The sequence below is a fragment of the Cherax quadricarinatus genome, chromosome 58 (assembly GCF_038502225.1).
Source record: "Cherax quadricarinatus isolate ZL_2023a chromosome 58, ASM3850222v1, whole genome shotgun sequence".
NCBI classification, from domain to species: Eukaryota; Metazoa; Arthropoda; class Malacostraca; order Decapoda; family Parastacidae; genus Cherax; species Cherax quadricarinatus.
Window position 1 is genome coordinate 22,522,831 of NC_091349.1, and position 7,359 is coordinate 22,530,189.

Genomic DNA, 7,359 nt, shown 5'->3' on the forward strand with positions numbered 1-7,359 from the left:
TACAAATGTAGTCAAAATAATTTTGTTTTGTTCTAACTTTTCAAGCTAAATTTTATGTTTATGATAATTTATCTCTATATATCATGTGTTTATTACTAAATTTAGAAAGAAAGAATTTTGTTTTTCTTTTTAGGTCACCCTGTCTCGGCAGGATACAACTGGTGTGTTAAAAAAAAAAATTGTGTTTATGTGAGTTACAAATATTGCAAGTTAAAGCACATACTGCAGCATAAGTGTGAAATGTAAACCTAGTAAATGTCGTATGTACTCTCTTAGAAACTTGTACTCATATTAAGTATAGACTTTTATTTTCATGTGTTTCTTAATATGGTACATATTTCATGAATAGATGGAAATAACTGTGACTGTAGCTATGTTCCTGTCATGTAGCAGGTTCAGTATTGGACCTCCTACACATTGGCACCACACTTCAATTTCCCTGACCATTCTTCTGTTTATTCAGTGACGGTCATTACACTATGTCAGTGGAACGCCTTCCTTCTGAACAAAATACTAATGGAAAAATAAATAAATATAGAAATGACTTTAGGAAAAATAAGAATAATGACTTTTGAGGATTTTACTTAAATTTTTTGTTTTATTATCACACTGGCAGATTCCCACCAAGGCAGGGTGGCCCGAAAAAGAAAAACTTTCACCATCATTCACTCCATCACTGTCTTGCCAGAAGGGTGCTTTACACTACAGTTTTTAAACTGCAACATTAACACCCCTCCTTCAGAGTGCAGGCACTGTACTTCCCATCTCCAGGACTCAAGTCCGGCCTGCCGGTTTCCCTGAACCCCTTCATAAATCTTACTTTGCTCACACTCCAACAGCACGTCAAGTATTAAAAACCATTTGTCTCCATTCGCTCCTATCAAGCACGCTCACGCATGCCTGCTGGAAGTCCAAGCCCCTCGCACACAAAACCTCCTTTACCCCCTCCCTCCAACCTTTCCTAGGCCGACCCCTACCCTGCCTTCCTTCCACTACAGACTGATACACTCTTGAAGTCATTCTGTTTCGCTCCATTCTCTCTACATGTCTGAACCACCTGAACAACCCTTCCTCAGCCCTCTGGACAACAGTTTTGGTAATCCCGCACCTCCTCCTAACTTCCAAACTATGAATTCTCTGCATTATATTCGCACCAAACATTGCCCTCAGACATGACATCTCCACTGCCTCCAGACTTCTCCTCGCTGCAACATTCATCACCCATGCTTCACACCCATATAAAAGCGTTGGTAAAACTATACTCTAATACATTCCCCTCTTTGCCTCCAAGGACAAAGTTCTCTGTCTCCACAGACTCCTAAGTGCACCACTCACCCTTTTCCCCTCATCAATTCTATGATTCACCTCATCTTTCATAGACCCATCCGCTGACACGTCCACTCCCAAATATCTGAATACATTCACCTCCTCCACACTCTCTCCCTCCAATCTGATATCCAATCTTTCATCACCTAATCTTTTTGTTATCCTCATAACCTTACTCTTTCCTGTATTCACTTTTAATTTTCTTCTTTTGCATACCCTACCAAATTCATCCATCAATCTCTGCAACTTCTCTTCAGAATCTCCCAAGAGCACAGTGTCATCAGCAAAGAGCAACTGTGACAACTCCCACTTGACTCACGAAATCGTAATGACACGATTGCAAACAAACCATACCCCGACCGGGATTGAACCCGCGGTCAGAGAGTCTCAAAACTCCAGCCCGTCGCGTTAGCCACTAGACCGCGGGTTCAATCCCGGCCGGGGTATGGTTTAACTCCCACTTTATGTGTGATTCTTTATCTTTTAACTCCACGCCTCTTGCCAAGACCCTCGCATTTACTTCTCTTACAACCTAAGTGAGCGGTGCACTTAGGAGTCTGTGGAGACAAAGAACTTTGTCCTTGGAGGCAAAGAGGGGAATGTATGAGAGTATAGTTTTACCAATGCTCTTATATGGGTGTGAAGCATGGGTGATGAATGTTGCAGTGAGGAGAAGGCTGGAGGCAGTCGAGATGTCATGTCTGACGGCAATGTGTGGTGTGAATATAATGCAGAGAATTCGTAGTTTGGAAGTTAGAATGAGGTCCGGGATTACCAAAATTGTTGTCCAGAGGGCTGAGGAAGGGTTGTTGAGGTGGTTCGGACATGTAGAGAGAATGGAGCGAAACAGAGTGACTTCAAGAGTGTATCAGTCTGTAGTGGAAGGAAGGCGGGGTAGGGGTCGGCCTAGGAAAGGTTGGAGGGAGGGGGTAAAGGAGGTTTTGTGTGCGAGGGGCTTGGACTTCCAGCAGGCATGCATGAGCGTGTTTGATAGGAGTGAATGGAGACAAATGGTTTTTAATACTTGACGTGCTGTTGGAGTGTGAGCAAAGTAACATTTATGAATGGGTTCATGGAAACCGGCAGGCCGGACTTGAGTCCTGGAGATGGGAAGTACAGTGCCTGCACTCTAAAGGAGGGGTGTTAATGTTGCAGTTTAAAAACTGTAGTGTAAAGCACCCTTCTGGCAAGACAGTGATGGAGTGAATGATGGTGAAAGTTTTTCTTTTTCAGGCCACCCTGCCTTGGTGGGAATCAGCCAGTGTGATAATAAAAAAAAATAACCACGGTGACATCACACATCCTTGTCTAAGGCCTACTTTTACTGGGAAATAATTTCCCTCTTTCCTACATACTCTAGCTTGAGCCTCACTATCCTCGTAAAAACTCTTCACTGCTTTCAGTAACCTACCTCCTACACCATACACCTGCAACATCTGCCACATTGCCCCCTATCCACCCTGTCATACGCCTTTTCCAAATCCATAAATGCCACAAAGACCTCTTTAGCCTTATCTAAATACTGTTCACTTATATGTTTCACTGTAAACGCCTGGTCCACACACCCCCTACCTTTCCTAAAGCCTCCTTGTTCATCTGCTATCCTATTTTCCATCTTACTCTTAATTTTTTCAATAATAACTCTACCATACACTTTACCAGGTATACTCAACAGACTTACCCCCCTATAATTTTTGCACTCTCTTTTGTCCCCTTTGCCTTTATACAAAGGAACTATGTATGCTCTCTGCCAATCCCTAGGTACCTTACCCTCTTCCATACATTTATTAAATAATTGCACCAACCACTCTAAAACTATATCCCCACCTGCTTTTAACATTTCTATCTTTATCCCATCAATCCCGGCTGCCTTACCCCCTTTCATTTTACCTACTGCCTCACGAACTTCCCCCACACTCACAACTGGCTCTTCCTCACTCCTACAAGATGTTATTCCTCCTTGCCCTATACACGAAATCACAGCTTCCCTAACTTCATCAACATTTAACAATTCCTCAAAATATTCCCTCCATCTTCCCAATACCCCTAACTCTCCATTTAATAACTCTCCTGTCCTATTTTTAACTGACAGATCCATTTGTTCTCTAGGCTTCCTTAACTTGTTAATCTCACTCCAAAACTTTTTCTTATTTTCAACAAAATTTGTTGATAACATCTCACCCACTTAAAATTTAAATATAATAAAAATGGCCTCTGGTTCTGGTGCTGTAGTTGGGCAGGAGTAGGTAAGGCCCTGGACAGATCTCTGATGTTAAAGATGTAGGTTATCCTGGGCGGATGGTAACAGTCCGATGTTTTGGAATCTCCTCTACCACTTGGTTGGAGCACCACAAGTAGAATAAATAAGGGCCGGTAGTAGTCGAATAATGTTAATACGTCCAATTAACAAGTGTCTTGCTCCTTTATCTGGCGTCTATCCTGGATGACCACGCCAAGAACAGAGCTGGTAATAAGAAAAAATAAACTGGTTACCAATGGCTATGATAATATAAAGAAAAGGAGTGGTAAATGCCAAAATCATTACTGGTAACCAGCAAACAAAAGAAAGCAACAAACAGTAATACTCCTGGTAGACCACCTTATCTGATCAGAAGAAGAGTGGAGGTAAAGTGACTCTCCAAACTTCAACCCACACCAGGTAAGGTCCATACCACCAGGAGTAGAAATTGAAACAAATCAGACACAAGGAACTAGTTTTGCCCCAGCCCGCCAAAGGGGAAGGGGGTGCGCGACACAACTCGCTAATGGTTCCTGGTTGCCTGAACAACCCTAACCCCACTTACAACCCACTTTTCCCTCACACACTATATCTTGCTTATGTGCAAAATTTCAGGTACGTTTTGCTACTTCTACCTACACTTAGGTCACACTACGCATGCATGTACAAGCATATATATACACACACCCATTTGGGTTTTCTTCTTTTTTCTTACTAGTTCTTGTTTATTTCCTCTTATCTCCATGGGAAAGTGGAATAGAATTCTTCCTCGGTAATCCATGCATGTTGTAAGAGGCAACAAAAATACCAGGAGCAAGGGGCTAGTAACCCCTTCTTCTGTATACATTACTAAATTTATGAAGAGAAACTTTCGTTTTTCTTTTTTGGGCCATCCTGCTTCAGTCAGATACAGCCAGTGCATTGAAAGAAGAAGTATTAACTCTTAATTCCTCAATGACATCTTAGAAAAGTACATTTATTGTAAATCCGATTAGATGTTGCTGTTATATTTTGATTACCTAATTGCAGTTCCTTGCTGCTCTTGTCCTGATAGCTGGCATAGGTGATTCTTGGTTCAGTGTACTTATTCACGTTGTGCTCTGACTCTCCTAGCCCAATATACTTCTGTCTACCCTGTAGTCCAACAGATCCAGTAGTAGTTGGTTGGTCTCCATGTGTGTGACACAAGAATGTTCACTTCACTTGATGTCCAGGAAATTAATGTTTTTGTCCTAGGAAATAAACAGGCAGATATGAAGGTAAAAGCCACAGTAGTGAGCCCACTCTGTAGTATACCTTTTGTCTTGCAGACTTTATGGGCCATATCAGCAGGTGTATTTTACAAGTGGTGGACCAGGTGGATCCTGCAGACTGGCAGCAAGTTACACAAAGTTTGGTATGATATGGGTACTTGGTCTAACTCCTGCAAAGGAATCTTAATTTTAAGATGATTCTTTGTTGCCTGAAAATTGGGCACATGTATCTCACCAGTAGCTACTTGTTAGCTGGTGTTGCTGCTGCTCTCCCTCTTTCCTTCCTCTGTATATCTTATGGCTCACAGCACACTCTGCTAATTACCTGGAGTTTACCTGGAGAGAGTTTCGGGGGTCAATGCCCCCGCGGCCCGGTCTGTGACCAGGCCTCCTGGTGGATCAGTGCCTGATCAACCAGGCTGTTGCTGCTGGCTGCACGCAAACCAACGTACGAGCCACAGCCCGGCTGATCAGGAACTGACTTTAGGTGCTTGTCCAGTGCCAGCTTGAAGACTGCCAGGGGTCTGTTGGTAATCCCCCTTATGTGTGCTGGGAGGCAGTTGAACAGTCTCGGGCCCCTGACACTTATTGTATGGTCTCTTAACGTGCTAGTGACACCCCTGCTTTTCATTGGGGGGATGGTGCATCGTCTGCCAAGTCTTTTGCTTTCGTAGTGAGTGATTTTCGTGTGCAAGTTCGGTACTAGTCCCTCTAGGATTTTCCAGGTGTATATAATCATGTATCTCTCCCTCCTGCGTTCCAGAGAATACAGGTTTAGAAACCTCAAGCGCTCCCAGTAATTGAGGTGTTTTATCTCCGTTATGCGCGCCGTGAAAGTTCTCTGTACATTTTCTAGGTCGACAATTTCACCTGCCTTGAAAGGTGCTGTTAGAGTGCAGCAATATTCCAGCCTAGATAGAACAAGTGACCTGAAGAGTGTCATCATGGGCTTGGCCTCCCTAGTTTTGAAGGTTCTCATTATCCATCCTGTCATTTTTCTAGCAGATGCGATTGATACAATGTTATGGTCCTTGAAGGTGAGATCCTCCGACATAATCACTCCCAGGTCTTTGACGTTGGTGTTTCGCTCTATTTTGTGGCCAGAATTTGTTTTGTACTCTGATGAAGATTTAATTTCCTCATGTTTACCATATCTGAGTAATTGAAATTTCTCATCGTTGAACTTCATATTGTTTTCTGCAGCCCACTGAAAGATTTGGCTGATGTCCGCCTGGAGCCTTGCAGTGTCTGCAATGGAAGACCCTGTCATGCAGATTCGGGTGTCATCTGCAAAGGAAGACACGGTGCTGTGGCTGACATCCTTGTCTATGTCGGATATGAGGATGAGGAACAAGATGGGAGCTAGTACTGTGCCTTGTGGAACAGAGCTTTTCACCGTAGCTGCCTCGGACTTTACTCTGTTGACGACTACTCTCTGTGTTCTGTTAGTGAGGAAATTATAGATCCATTGACCGACTTTTCCTGTTATTCCTTTAGCGCGCATTTTGTGCGCTATTACGCCATGGTCACACTTGTCGAAGGCTTTTGCAAAGTCTGTATATATTACATCTGCATTCTTTTTGTCTTCTAGTGCATTTAGGACCTTGTCGTAGTGATCCAGTAGTTGAGACAGACAGGAGCGACCTGTTCTAAACCCATGTTGCCCTGGGTTGTGTAACTGATGGGTTTCTAGATAGGTGGTGATCTTGCTTCTTAGGACCCTTTCAAAGATTTTTATGATATGGGATGTTAGTGCTATTGGTCTGTAGTTCTTTGCTGTTGCTTTACTGCCCCCTTTGTGGAGTGGGGCTATGTCTGTTGTTTTTAGTAACTGAGGGACGACCCCCGTGTCCATGCTCCCTCTCCATAGGATGGAAAAGGCTCATGATAGGGGCTTCTTGCAGTTCTTGATGAACACAGAGTTCCATGAGTCTGGCCCTGGGGCAGAGTGCATGGGCATGTCATTTATCGCCTGTTCGAAGTCATTTGGCGTCAGGATAACATCGGATAGGCTTGTGTTAATCAAATTTTGTGGCTCTCTCATAAAAAATTCATTTTGATCTTCGACTCTCAGTCTGGTTAGCGGCTTGCTAAAAACTGAGTCATATTGGGACTTGAGTAGCTCACTCATTTCCTTGCTGTCATCTGTGTAGGACCCATCTTGTTTAAGTAGGGGCCCAATACTGGACGTTGTTCTCGATTTTGATTTGGCATAGGAGAAGAAATACTTTGGGTTTCTTTCGATTTCATTTATAGCTTTTAGTTCTTCCCGCGATTCCTGACTCCTAAAGGATTCTTTTAGCTTAAGTTCGATGCTTGCAATTTCTCTGACCAGTGTCTCCCTGCGCATTTCAGATATATTGACCTCTTTTAGCCGCTCTGTTATTCTTTTCCGTCGCCTGTAGAGGGAGCGCCTGTCTCTTTCTATTTTACATCTACTCCTCCTTTTTCTTAGAGGAATAAGCCTTGTGCATACATCGAGTGCCACCGAGTTAATCTGTTCTAGGCATAAGTTTGGGTCTGTGTTGCTTAGTATATCTT

The 7,359-nt window shown here is 43.2% G+C and overlaps 1 protein-coding gene across 12 annotated transcripts in view; it reads left to right on the forward strand.

Moving 5' to 3' along the window:
* Window positions 1–554, forward strand: part of LOC138854425 (5' exonuclease Apollo-like) — a 316,784-nt gene extending 316,230 nt beyond the window's left edge. For 3 of the 12 annotated variants that reach the window (XM_070097646.1, XM_070097645.1, XM_070097651.1), the window contains one exon: window positions 1–546. This exon is cut by the window's left edge and continues 1,125 nt beyond it. The gene's annotated coding sequence lies outside the window, so the exon portion shown is untranslated. The other 9 variants (XM_070097643.1, XM_070097644.1, XM_070097650.1 and 6 more) reach the window with 7 other exon arrangements.
* Window positions 555–7,359: the final 6,805 nt, after the last annotated feature.